The 15,320-nt window shown below is 34.6% G+C and overlaps 1 pseudogene across 1 annotated transcript; it reads left to right on the forward strand.

The window, feature by feature from the left end:
- Nucleotides 1-200: 200 nt before the first annotated feature.
- On the forward strand, nucleotides 201-11,938 carry LOC308605037 (nucleoporin p54-like; annotated as a pseudogene). The gene is made up of 3 exons: nucleotides 201-451; nucleotides 1,293-1,381; nucleotides 10,427-11,938. The product of its transcript is annotated as a nucleoporin p54-like (transcript).
- The last annotated feature ends 3,382 nt before the right edge of the window (nucleotides 11,939-15,320 follow it).

Genomic DNA, 15,320 nt, shown 5'->3' on the forward strand with positions numbered 1-15,320 from the left:
TCCCCTTTGCTCTGTGATTGTCATTGCCCTGTTATGGACAGGGTCTGCTCCTTAGTTGTTCCAGTAGAAGCCTCCAGTTCTGTTTCTTAGCTGTGTTTCTGATTTGTGGTGTAAGGGGTATAAGTTAGGCAAGATTGGAGCACTCCCACTGGGAGAGAAGCCACTGAGTATTCCTTCTCTGAATCTGTTTACCTGTGAGTATGCTCTATTGTGCCACCTTTCACCCATTGTGCAAGCTCACAAGTTACTCTGTTGTTGCCATTGCTCTCATCCACACCTTAACCACAGCTATACCATCAACTGACTCTGGTGTCTCTCAAGTGCTGTTTTCACTAGACCACCAGCATAGATACACTGAAGCCAGGTCCCAGGATTGCAGTAATCATGGATCTGGAACCACTGTGGGTGCCATGAGGGCAGCTCAGAATCTGACTTGGTCCAGCTCCCATGTGTACATGCTCACAAAGTCCACAGTTGTTAAAGCTAGACCTGTCTCAGTTGCATGAGCACTTGTCTGTTCAGATGTTCCACAGATGCTGACTTTACCAAGCCAGTCATGGGGGTTTAATCTGAGGTTCATGGAGCTGCAAGGAGAGATTTCAGCTCTTTATCCTTAGTCGCATACTGCCTGAGACTCAGCTTTGGTTTCAGCCCCACCTCTGTGTGTGGGTCACTCACAGGCATCTGCTCCCTGCCCAGGCAGTAGGGTGCAGAGGCAGCAACCAGCAGGTGCACATGAACCTGCTCTGCAGAGAGGCCCTCCTAGTGCCTGCAGAGGTGGGGGCAGGCACGTGGGCAGAGAGGTTGCATTGGCAGCCTGCCTTTTGTATGTCACTCAACAATGGTGCTTCAGTTCTAAGGAGCTCCTGTCTTCTTCCAGGAGCATTCCCAGTTGCAGAGCTCCTCAGTCTTATCACCTCAGGCTGTCTCTGAGCAGCCATCAACAGTCTCCTCCCCAGGCCTGCTCTCCAAACCCAGGTTCTGGCCCCCAGCTCCCGTCTGATCTGGCAGACACACATCTCAGGCTCAGACATGCAGGGCTGCATATAGACCATCTCTGTAGGTCTTACTCTGTCTTTCCTGTCACAGGCCAGTTACAGTGCTCTCCTCTGGGCCCCCAAAGCTCTCCATCTGTTTCAGCTGATCTCCCCACTGGTGAGGAGGCTTCCCTCTCCTCTCCTTTAGCTCCCCCCACCCAGGGGCATTGGTCCAGTCCCACTTCCCCTTTTCTTTTATTCCTTTTCTCTCTTTCACACTACCTGGTTACAAGGGAATATTTCTTGTCCTTTTAGGTGTCCGAGGTTCTCTGCTAGTGTTCAGCAGATTCTCTGTGAGAATTGTTCCATTTTCAGATTTATTCCTGATGCTCCTGTTGAAAGAGGTGAACTCCATGTCCTTCTACACTGCCATCTTGACCCCTCTCCCTATTTTAATGTTTGAGACAAGTATTCTTTCAAGAAATGGATGTGATATGTTTTTGTGCTGCATTTAGAGAAGTCTTCATACGTAGTTGTAGTAATGATGTTTATAAAGTTGTACCTGCATGCTATGAAACGAACACTGTTTTTTTTATGTGAAGCTGTCATTGTATTAATATGAATGTCTATAATAGTCAAAACTAAAGTGACAGAAAGCAAATGAGCTGTAGCCTTGGGTCGGGTTTGAGTAGGGGTATTGGCTATAAAAAGACAAAATGGAACTTTCTGGTGGAATATAAATGTTGTATATCTTCATTGAGATGGTAATTAAATGGGCTTACACATTTTTGGAAACTCATTCAACTGTATGTTTAAAGTGGCTGCATTTTATTGTGTATAAAAGACACCTCTATAAGGAAATTTGAAAAGTAAAAAATTATTTTGAATGACTAATTGTAGGAACAATATTCAATATGTTTTTTATGTATTTGTTAATTTTCAAACATATATACAGGGACTTCCCTGGTGGCATAGTGGCTAAGAATCTGCCTGCCAATGCAGTGGACACGGATTCAATCCCTGGTCCAGGAAGATCCCACATGCTGCGGAGCACCTAAGCCCATGTGCCACAACTACTGAGCCTGCATTCTAGAGCTCACAAGCCACAACTACTGAGCCTGCATGCCACAACTAATGAAGCACATAGAGCTCATGCTCCATAACAAGAGAAGCCACCACACTGAGAAGGCCGCACACTAAAATGAAGAGTAGCCCCTGCTCACTGCAACTACAGAAAGCTTGTGCACAACATCAAAGACCCAACCAGCCAAAAATAAATAAAAAATAAAATAAATAAGTTTAGGAAAAAAATGTGGAAAATGATATGTATGCATCTCCTTTCAATTGAAATAATCAATTACCATAAACTACTAATTTGAGTCATATGTTTATTTTTAAACTAAGATAAATATCTTAATGCTATAGACAGTTGTAATACTCTAAAACTTAGATCAGATAAGTAAACATATATAAGTGATATATGCAATAGACGTTAGCAATTGTGCTACATTTTATTTCACCAAAATATATTCCAAATAATGTGGGAAGAAGAAACATGCACACTATTGATCGGGGCGTGTGTGCCACTCTCTTGGGTTTTATTCCACATTTCTCAATCCCCAGGTAAAACGTTAAGTTCTGACCTGCTCAATATCTGCACAAGTATTGATTTGTAACAACAAATAAGGTGGCACAATTAAAGAACAAAGTCAGAAAGATACATCAGCTCCTTGCAGAAGATGAAAGCTCTGTTGTTAGTCAAGCTGTTGATGGCATCACTAATGAAGTTAGCAACTAAACTTAGAAAAAGAGAAAATGCTCATTTGTCCTCATTATATGACATACTTGTGCATGCAAGTTTTATTCCTTTCTTTCCTTCTTCCTACCTTCCTTCCAAACCAGTGTAAAAATAAATATCAAAGCTAAATATCATAAACATCTTCCATCATAACACACCCAGTAATGCCCTAGTTTATGCAGAATTTTAGACAAAAATACTCCTTACTTACTAATCATACCCATAGATGTTTTAAAACTAGAACAGAGAAAGAACATAGGAATATATTTTAGAAGCAAACATACACATGTAACTAATTCATTAGTGCCCAGAAAGAGTATCACGTGTAAACATATATGAACATCACTGTCAAAATCCTTTGAATCCTTTGAAAAGCATAAAGTGTTAAATTGACATAGCATAGCCCTTGGTTATCAAGTTTTAGAACATTTTATTCCTTCATTTGTGAGATATCATGAGAATTGAATGAAAACATTCCCTGTACTAGCAAAGGAAAAATTATTCTTGTTCTTCTGAAAAGTCAAAATAATTAGAGGACTTAGTGCAGAAGACCTGAAATTATTTATTTATGTTAAAATTTGACATACTGAATTGCTATTCTGGGTTAGTACCTTGTTTCAAATGATATTTTCTATTTCATGGTTTTTGTTTGTTTGTTTCTAATGAAATATTTTATTGAACTAAATGCACTTCATTTTACTAATAGTAGAGTTGATCTTGCAATGAGAAATTTAATTAGCTAATGAAACACTTCACATCATTTATAGAAACAATTGTTACTGTGTTTTATGAAAGTTTAAAACATTTAATATAATAAACAGAAAAAAGTCAGAAATCATACATAAAGAGCAATTTAAGACAATAGAAAAAAGTGAGAAGCAAATCTTCACATTATGAAAACACTAGGCTAGCAGGAAAAAACTATAAAAATGCTCCAACATAAATATCTTTAAATTAGCTTTTATATCTAAGAAAGTACACAATAAATCAGTAATTTGTAAAATTCAGAGTAGAATTTTAAAAATAATAACAGTAAGATGTGAGAAGAGAATTCAGAAAATTCACTGAAGAAAATCACCAGATCAAAACAAAAAAGGAAGACAGAGTTATAAGATGATCAATAAGTGTCACTGTGAAGAGAAACAAAACAGTGAAGAGAATAAAAACAATATAATGTGCACAAAAAATGAGAAAGTGAAATATTTAGAACACTCAGACTCTAACCCTAAACCAACCCTAATACAAAGTGCAAATGGGAGTTCTCAAAGAAAAACAAACAACACAATGGGGTAGAAATAACACTTAAAACAATTGTTCTTTTAGTTTTAATGTTTGTATTGAAAGTTTCATCATTTAAGTAGGAAAGTTGTACCATGATTGACAATTTTAGGACGTACACCTTTGTTTGATTATAGTAACTAGAGTTAAATATATTTATTGCTGACCATAGTTCTTCACTGAAGTTTCAGCAATCTAGTTGATTCTTCAGAAAAGAAACATGACTATATTCTTATAAATTCCATTATTCTAATATTCTTTATGGTTGAAGGACAGCTTGTCTGAAGTTTAAAATTTTGCCCACTCTTTTTTTCTTTGCCATTCTTAAAATATTATTTCACTGTTGTCTTATTTTGTATGTTATAAAAAAGCTGGTGTTGACCTGATTTTCTCTATAAGTGACTTGATAATTTTGCATGGATGTTTTGCATTTTTTCCTGGTGAATTTACAATCTAACAGTTTATTTCATGGTATTTTAAAACTATTAGTAACATTACAATCCATGTAGAACCTTCAAATCAGCAAACACACTATTACAGGAGAATAAATTCTCATGTTATGTACATAAATGGTTTAATTGTTGAGCTACTCCAACTACTCCATTTTTTTTAAGGAATCCACTCCTCATGAGACTACAAATATCTATTACTTGTACCAGTTCATACTTCTAGGGTCAGATAACAAGTACGACTCTACATAAATAGCCCTTTCAAATCTGAAGGTCCTTATGGTGTACAAACTTGTATTCTCTAGGCTGTCCAAAGTAAACAGTGGTATGCTGCAGTGAGCTTTAACTGTCTCTTGGCACTGAATGCTAAATTTTCAGGAATTTTGCTAGCATTAGATAACAGGTTGGTAGCTTGAAATGGAGCATGGCATAATATTTACATCATGATAATTAAATCCACAAATCAGGGCTTCCTTGTTATTCACCTCCTGCTGGTTATTAAGTATTTAGCACAAGTATTACTAGTGATACCCCATGTCAAAAGTTTGTTGTTTTTTTATTTCCCCCAGAAGAAGCAAGAAATGAAAATAGAGAAAAGGAAGAGAAGAGTAGGGAAGAGAAAGGAGAATGGAAAGGATGAAGGCAACACTGAAGAAAGGAAGGAGGGAAGGAAGGAAGGAAGGAAGGAAGGAAGGAAGGGAATGTCTAAATCATTTAACCTACATTCACACACTTCCTGAAGGTAATATTTTATTTTTTGACATATTTTGGAAAACTGCATTAAAATATGACTTAAAAAACATTATTTGGAATATGAAAGTAGTTTTTTAGTAACATTTTCATTATCTCCTAAGTGATGATACATTTTTCTATAATACTGCATAAGCTTTCTTTTCAGAAGAGAAAAATTACATGTAAATATATTTCAGAGAAAAAAAGGAAAGATTTCCTATCCATAAATAACAATAAATATCTTCATGCATAAAATAAGAAGGGTGAAATGAGCATTACATATTTGAATGAAATCTGATTTGGAAAACTATAATAACTTTTAAAATTTATATCTCCATGACCCCTGTAACAGTCTTCTAATTTTATTCTTTTTTCAGGACTCCTCCTTTTGAATAAATTTCCTAGACAGCTGTCTGAGGAAACTTACTAAAATATAAATGTTATCATGTGACTACATTGTGTAATTCTGCTCCTAAATTAAATGTGCATTAATTATTTTTTAAACACTATCCTTGAAAAGTAGAGAAGGGGGACAAAAAGAAGCAAATGAAGAAAAAATATGGAAAACCTGCTGAAAACCTATTCATTTATAGCTTTTTCCATTACTGTAGATTTATAAATACTTCTTAAACTGTACTATATGCTCTTTAATCTTGTAACCACCATCTGCCTTTAATTTAGCATGTCTTTATTCAAATATTTAATAGTGAGCAACTATTGTATACTCAGCATGGGCTGGTCCTGAGGTAGACAATATATAGATGGAAAATGCATGACACATGAATTAAGGAATTTATATTTTGGATAGAAAAACTGATAAGAAAATAGATAATTATACAAAGGTTTTGCAAATTAACTCACACTGTAACTCAAATTCATAGATAAAGTAAACATATTTGATTTTAGTTTACTTGAATACTAATTTCTCCGCCAATTCTTCATCAAAATATTACTAGGGAGATAAAGACAGTTAACTAAATATTGCATCAGATCAAAAATATAGGATAATGTAAATGCTCCCTGGAGATAGAACTCTCACTTAGAAACAACAAATCTACATTTCTTCCCCCATTCCTTTCTATAAAGTAGGTTATTTATTTATTTATTTAGTGTTGAGGTCATGCTTATGCATCCATGTGAAACAGGGTGAAGGCACAAACTGATTCTATGACAGGATTTGGAGATTCACTGTCTTCTGTCACATGCCTTTGGGGAAAATTCACTTTCCCATGAGATATGGCTTTCCCTGCTGGAGTTCCTAGTTAATTTTGACAACTAATACCATTATGTTGAGTCTTCCTGACTTACTCATGGACGAGTAGTGCCTTCTAGATGGTTTGCTTTAATCTGGAATTAAGCTATCCTTAGACTCCTCAGTGTTTTTCAGAGGTCCAACCTCTAGTAGATCAAGCATTTTTTCTTCCATCCTATACATACACCAATTAATTCCAATCTATACATACACCCATTAATCTTTCTCTATATCACAGTTCCATTCTATATATATACCCGTTAATCTTTCTCTATATCACAATTCCTTTGGGTTTGGAAATGAGGCAGATTATTTTATTTCCTCTATGACATATCTTATTACCATAAAGTGTATCAAATTTTTGTAAATAAAAGGGTTATATTCTCTATAATAGCAGGAAAATCTCTGATCTAAGCCTATGTTATACAGAATTCAGATATAAAAATTTGAAAAATAATCTAAGACAAAAACATATTTTGCAAATATTTTGTATATTATATAATACTATTATATAAAATCAGTATTTACTTTTTGTCAGAAATTTTCACTTAAGTAATGGACATTTTGGATTAGCTTAGGTAAAGTATTTTTACTCAGAAAGGCTGAAAAAAGATCCACCATTAACAATTTACAATATTTGTTTACAAAATTATTATACCATAAAATTTGGTAATTGCTGGTAATCTAAACTGAGGAAAATGGGAACCAAAGATTTCTTAGGAAAGCTAAGCTAAAGAATAGAGATGTTTGGAGCAAAAGTAAAACATGCAAAATCTACTAGAGCAACATACCTGTGGGAAAATACAGGGATTTAGCAATGAAGGAAATGTAGAATGTGAGGAATGAAAGGAAAACAGTAAGGCTAGAGAAATAAGTAAGGTAAGATTAAGCTATATATTGGATGTAGTTCTATGAATACAAGTTAAAGGCTCTAAGAAAAAGGTATCTTTTGGGTAACAAAATAATGTATTAAAATTATACTTAAAAAGTATTTTTGAAGGCAAAAGAATGGTTTGGGGAAGACCACAAATTTTGAGGCAAGAAGACAATGCTAAGTTAGTGAGAGAAAAATGAGGTGACCTAGGTTTGAAATATGTATATGGAAAAATGTTTAAATATATAAAATGTAATAGTTAAATTTTTAAATATATATATTTAAACATGTATATTACCCACATACTTGACTCTCCCCTTAAAAAATAGTTTGAAGTGTAAGACAATAGTTGATTATATCATTAATGAGAACCTTGAGAAGAAAGTTACTTGACAAAGGGTGTAAGAGAATGTAAAACATTGACATGACATTGACATGATTGTTTTTACTGTAAAGGTAATGGGAAAAGTTAATAATATTAACAATATTTACATAAGTGAGAAATAATACAGAACTTTGGACAAATATTGTAAATATCTTCTATTATATTAATATATATTCTGTGTCTTGGTTATCCTAAAATAAAACCTTGGCTAGTTTGTTTGCTGAGAAACCCAAAGACCTTTCCCTGGAATAGTTATTTCCATCTTCTATAGACTGTAACTCAAATCTTTTATTTTGAAGCTACTTTTACATGTTTATTGTGGGATATTCACTATATGTTATAGAATCATATGTATGTTATACATTAGATCTCTAGACTCCTTCATCCTGTATAAATGCAACTTCATATCCTTTGACCAACATTTACCCATTTCCTGTACCTTCCTACCCTTGGTAACCAGCATTCTACTCCCTACTTTTGCATATTCAACTTTTTTAGATTCCACAGATAAAGAAATCATGTGATACTTGTCTTTTTGTGTCTGGCTTATTTCACTAAGCATAATGTCTTCCAGATTCATCCAGGTTTTTCTTCTATGGCTGAAAAATATGCCAGTGTGTGTGAGGGGTGTGTGTATGTGTGTGTGTGTGTGTGTGTGTGGTGTGTGGTGTTTCTGTGTGTATACCACATTTTCTATATTCATTCATCTGTCAATGGACATTTAGGTTGTTTCCACACCTTAGTTATTGTGAATAATGCTGTAATAAACATGGAAGCACTAATATCCCTTAGAGTTACTGATTTCATTACTTTGGGGTTTATACCCAGAAGAGAAATTACTGGATCATATGGTAGTTTTATTTTTACATTTTTGCAGAAACTCAATACTGTTTTCCATAATGACTATAACAGTTTACATTCCCATCAACAACATACAAGGGGTTTCCTTTTCACTACATCCTTGCCAACACTTGCCATAGTTTTGATAGTAGCCATCTAACAGTTGGGAAGTCATATTTCATTGTGATTTTGATTTGCATTTCTCTGATGACTTGTGATGTTGAGGACCTTTTCATATACCTGTTGGGCATTTGTATGTCTTCTTTGGAAAAATGTCTATTCAGGTTCTTTGCCCATTTTTTAATCAGGGTGTTGTCAGGTTTTTTTTTTCCATTGAGTTTTATGAGTTCTTTATATATTTTGGATATTAACCCCTCATCAGATATATAGTTTGCAAATATTTTCTCCCATTCAGTAGGTTGACTTTTAATTTTGTTGATTTTTTTTTCCTTTGCTGTGTAAAAGCTGTCAATTTGATGTGGTCTCATGTGTTTATCTTTTCTTTTGTTGCCTGTGCTTTATGATATTCAGAAACTTATTACTAAGGCCAATGTAAAGGAGCTTTTCCCTTCTTCTAGGGGTCCTATGGTTTAATGTCTCACATTTAAGTCAGTCCATTTTGAGTTGATTTTTTTGTATGGTATAAAATAAGGGTATGACTTCATTCTTTTACATGTGGCTATCCAGTTTTCCTAACACTATTTACTAAAGAGACTATCCTTCCCCCATTGTGTATTCTTGACACCATTGTCAAATATTAGTTGACCATATATGTGTTCACTTACTTCTGGGCTCTTTATTTTGGTTCCAATGGTCAATATGTTTGTTGTTATGTCAGTGCCATACTCTTTTGATTACTATAGTTTTGTAATATGGTTTGAAAGCAGGAAATGTAATGCCTCCAGATTTGTTCTTTCTAAAGAGTGTTTTGACTATTCAGGGTCTTTTGTGGTTCCATATGAATTTTAGGATATTTTTTTCTGTGAAAAAAGAGCCATTAGACTTTTGATAGGGATTACCATGAATCTATAGATGGCTTTGGGTTGTATGGACACATTCACAATATTAATTATTCCAATACATGAACAAGGAATATCCTTCCATTTACTTGTATCTTCTTCAATTTATTTCAACAATGTTTTATATTTTTCAGTGTATAGATCATTGAATTCCTTGGTTAAATTTGTTCCTAAATATTTTACTCTTTTTGATGTTATTCTAAATTAGAGTGTTTTCTGATAGCTCATTGTTGTTGCAAAAAAATGCAAATTATTTTTGTATGTTGACTTTAACCTCTTTCAATATTAAATGCTCTACTTATTTACACTTTAATATTCCACATCTAATTTTCCATATGTTTAGGAACACTATATGCTTGATTTACATTATGCTTCTTAATTTTATATTCTCTATCACATTGCTAAACTTCAACAGCACTTTTAAATTTTAAGGCCCTATATTACATTGTGGTTTTCATGTATATATTTGTCTCCTGGGCTTTAAGTCTCTGGAGTGTAAACACTAGGTAATTTTTTGTTTGAATTCCTAAAAATAGAATACTTTCTATCACACAACAGGTACCTAATAAAAGTGCACTTAATGGTGAAAAATCAGATCACAAATCCTAAAAAGAACATAGATAAAATATGTTAAGCTTCTGTTAATGACCAGGTTATATCTATGCATATCTAAAAAATGTCAAAATTTTATGGGATAGATTTGTAATTTATTCCTTTTTACAAAAAATGGACACTGAAATAATCACTTTAAAAACTAGCTCTTGGGGAGTGCACTGAGTGTCATGGGAACAGCACCTTATTCCCCTGCTCCCTGAAATGCAGCCTTCAAATTTGGGACTCCCTCATGCACCTCAGGTACCGCTGCAGCCACCAAGAACCCCATGGGTGGGTTTGGAGCTTTGGGGGCAAAATCTACAACAGCAGGTTCTGCATTCAGTTTTTCTGCTCCAGCTAACACAAGCATTACTGGACTCTTTGGTGTTACTCAGAACAAAGTTTTGGATTTGGTACTTATTTTGCCACAACAGCTGGAACTAGTATGGTTTAGGTATTGACTTGGTAACTAGACTTGGATTTAGAGGATTTAATACACAGCAGCAGTGGAAGCAACAAACTACATTAGGTGGTCCCTTCATTCAGCCTACAAAAGCTCCTGCCCAGTTCAAACAACTGATAAATACTGCAAGTGCTCTTTCTGTTCCAATGCTACTGGGAGATGAGAGAGATGTTATTTTGGCAAAATGGAATTAACTACAGGCCTTTTGGGGAACAGAAAAAGGAAATTTTAACAGTAGCTTTCCACCAACAGAATTCAAACAAGAAAATCCCTTTTGCTAGTTTAAGGCAGTAGGTTATAGTTGTATGCCCAATAATAAACATGAAGATGGGCTAGTGGTTTTAGTTTTCAACAAAAAAGAAACAGATATTCAAAGCCAGCAACAACAATTGGTAGAATCATTGAATAAAATTTTGGGAGGAAACCAGACCCTTACTGTAAATGTAGAGGGTTTTAAATCATTGTCAGATGATCAGACAGAAATTGTCATTTAAGTTGTTGAGTGTTCTCCAAATGGTACTTCAAGAAGAGTCCCAGCTACAATAATATATGCCCATTTTGAACAAACCAATATAAAAACACAGTTGCAGCAACTTTGTGTAATGCTTTCTATGACTTGAACAGAACATTCTTCTGCACAGATCGAACAGCTTTTACAGAATCCTCCTGCTGATGTTGATCCTATTATCTGGGAGCAAGTCAAAGTGGATAACCCTGATTCTGAAAACTTAATTCCTGTACCAATGGTGGGTTTCAAAGAACTTCTTTGAAAACTGAAAGTTCAAGATCAGATGACTAAGCAGCATCAGACCAGATTAGATATCATATTTGAAGATATTGGTGAATTACAGAAGAATTAAACTACAGCTACAACTATGGCCAAAATTGCACAATATAAGAGGAAACTCATGGACATTCCCATAGAATCTTCAGGCCCTAATCAAACAGTAAATTCAGAGGAAGAGTGTATATGGCATCCAAGCTGATGAAATTCAGCTAGATACATTTCATTGTGAACTAAATACCCTACTCAGTTTAAGGACTGGGTAAATGAACTGATGTCCCAAATCAGGATGCAGAATCATTTTGGAGCAGTCAAATCTGAAGAAAGATATTATATAGATGCAGACCTGTTACGAGAAATCAAGCAGCATTTGAAACAACAGCAGGAAGACCTTAGCCACTTGATTAACATCATAAAAGATGACCTAGAAGATGAGTTGGTAGAACATGGATTGAATGAAACCATCCACATCAGAGGTGGTGTCTTCAGTTGATATTTCACAAACTTGTGTTAAAGGTTTTTGAAATACATCTTGTTATATCAGGCCATCCTTAAGAATGAAACTGACCACATGGAGGAGAAAAAAACAAAAACAAAAAACAATCCTCTCCCTGACTTGGTTTTTGAGAAGATTACTGACAAATTATCATTCATCAAATCTGAAATACCAGTCATTTCACTGCTCTTCAGAGATAGCCTTCGAAAGATTTACATCTATTATAAAAGCTGTAATTACTTTAAAAGAGAAGTACATAATTACCAAAAATATGTACTATTGTACATTTTTACAATAGCATTGTTCTTAAAAATAATCAGTGTTTAATGATTATTCTTCATTGAGCCTGTACTCTGCTTCAAATAGCAAGTAAATATGAAATGCCTACTTTGCACATAACAAAATAAACTGTGTAATTACTTGGCTGCTGAGGATTTGTACTTCAGAATGTAAATGTGCATCAGTTTTTACAGTTTTGAATTCATCTATGGGAGGAGTAAAGGAAATCCAGGAGTATTTAATCATTAATATGGTTTCATGCTATAAAGATTTGAAAATATATTTTCATATTATTTTACTTGTTTGGAATTTAAAGAACACACCTAAGCAATTAGGATATAACAAAATTACATTTTATCATTTTTTTAAACCTTTTTTGTTTTTTGAAACTTTTTATTTCTTTCTTTTTTTTTTTTTGCAGTATGCGGGCCTCTCACTGTTGTGGCCTCTCCCGTTGCAGAGCACAGGCTCTGGACACGCACGCTCAGCAGCCATGGCTCATGGGCCCAGCCACTCTGCGGCATGTGGCATCTTCCTGGACCAGGGCACAAACCCGTGTCCTCTGCATCGGCAGGCGGACTCTCAACCGCTGCGCCACCAGGGAAACCCCGTTTTATTTCTTAAAAAAGAAAATTCCTTGGCAGTAATTTGGACTCTGTGCTTTCACTGCTGAGGGTGCGGGTTTAATCCCTGGTTGGGGAACTAAGATCCTTCAAACCTCAAGGGCAAAAAAAAAAAAAAAAGAAAAAGAAAAGAAAAGAAATAAAACAAATAAATTCTTGATTGTAAATAGTTTTTATACAAAAATAAAAGTTAGCTGTTGAATTAAAACATCTTGTTTCAAAGTTATTTCTACCTAAATACACTGCTTATATAAGCCAAGACTCATCTGCAGAAGTTTCTAACTCTCAAAGGAATAATTAAGTTCCATGATTGTTCTTCTTTTTCTTTTTTTTTAATATTCTATCCAAAATCCTTTAGTCATTAAATGGTGCTGATATGGTTAACAGTTTTGAATCCTGGGTCCTAGCCAGATCAGATTCCTTTTCAGATCAGAAGCAATGTTTATATATCTTCTGTTTTTTCTCCCACCTAGCCCAGATCAGAGCCCTACAATGTTAGGTTTCTGATTCTAATTATTTCTTCATATTTTATTGGAATATAATTGCTTTACAGTGTTGCATTAGTCTCTGCTGTACAATGAAGTGAATCAGCTATATGTATACATATATCTCCTCCTTGGACCTCCCTCCCACCCCCCACCCCTCCATCCCACCAATATATGTCATCACAGAGCACCAATCTGAGCTCTCTGTGATATACGGCAAGTTCCCACTAGCTATGTATTTTACACATGACAGTGTATATATGTCAATCCTGATCTCTCAATTCATCCTACCCTCCCCTTCCCCCCCACCATGTCCATATGTCCATACTCTACGTCTAAGTCTCTATTTCTGCCCTGAAAATAGGTTCATCTGTACCATTTTTCTAGATTCCACATATATGTGTTAATATAAGATATTTGTTTTTCTCTTTCTGACTTACTTCACTCTGTATGACAGACTCTAGGTCCATCCACCTCTCTACAAATAACCCAATTCCATTTAATTTTATGGCTGAGTAATATTTAATTGTATATATATATACCACCTCTTCTTTATCCATTCCATTCTTTATCAACTGTATCCATGGTTGTTTCCATGTCCTGGGTATTGTATATACTGCTGTAATGAACATTGGGGTACATGACTCTTTTTGAATTATGGTTTTTTCAGGGTATATGCCCAGTAGTAGGATTGCTGGGTCATATGGTAGTTCTATTTTTAGATTTTTAAAGAAGCTCCATACTGTTCTCCACAGTGACTCTATCAATTTACATTCTCACCAACAGAAGGTTCCCTTTTCTCCACACTGTCTCCTACACTTATTGTTTGTAGATTTTTTGATTATGTCCATTCTGACTGGTGTGAGGTGATACCTCATTGTAGTTTTGATTTGCATTTCTTTAATAATTAGTGATGTTGAGCATCTTTTCATGTGCCTCTTGACCATATATATGTCTTATTGGAGAAATGTCTATTTAGGTCTTCTGCCAATTTTCTGATTGGCTTGTTGGATTTTTGATATTGAGTTCCATGAGCTCTCTGTATATTTTGGAGATTAATCCATCCATTTCTTCATTTGTAAATATTTTCTCCCATTCTGAGGGTTCTCTTTTCATCTTGCTTGTGGTTTCCTTTGCTATGCAAAATATTTTAAATTTAATTAGGTCTCATTTGTTTATTTTCATTTTTATTTTCAGTACTCTAGGAGGTGGGTCAAAAAAGATCTCACTGTGGTAAACCACAGCAAATAGTGTTTTCCCTATGTTTTCCTCTAAGAGTTTTATAGTGTCTGGTCTTACATTTAGGTTTTTAATCTGTTTTGACTTTATTTATGTGTATCGTGTTTGATAGTGCTCTAATTTCCTCCTTTTACATGTAGCTGATCAGTTTTCCCTGAACCAATTATTGAAGAGACTCCATTTTCTCCATTGTATATCCTTGCCTCATTTGTCAAAGATTAGATGATGATAGGTCCATGAGTTTATCTCTGAGCATTCTATCCTGTTCCATTACTCTACATTTCTGTTTTTGTTCCAGTACCATACTGTCTTGATGACTGTAGCTTTGTAGTATAGTCTGAAGTCAGGAAGCCTGATTTCTCCATCTCCATTTTGCTCTGTTTTTTCTCAAGATTGCTTTGGCTATTTGGTGTCTTTTTTGTTTCCATAAATTTGTAAATTTTTTTGTTCTAATTCTGTGAGGAATGCCACTGGTAATTTGATAGGGATTGAATTGAATCTGTAGATTGCTTTGCATGGTATAGTCATTTTCACAATATTGATTCTTCCAATCCAGGAACATTGTATATTTCTCCATCTGTTTATGTCAGATTTGATTTCTTTCATCAGTGTTCTATAGTGTTCTGAGTACAGGTCTTTTGAATCCTCAGGTAGGTTTATTCCTATGTATTTTATGATGGTAAATATTATTGTTTCCTTAATTTCTCTTTCTGATTTTTCATTGTTAGAGTATAGGAATGCAAGAGATTTCTG

Source organism: Mesoplodon bidens (genome assembly GCF_964165515.1).
Source record: "Mesoplodon bidens genome assembly, chromosome: 17".
NCBI classification, from domain to species: Eukaryota; Metazoa; Chordata; class Mammalia; order Artiodactyla; family Ziphiidae; genus Mesoplodon; species Mesoplodon bidens.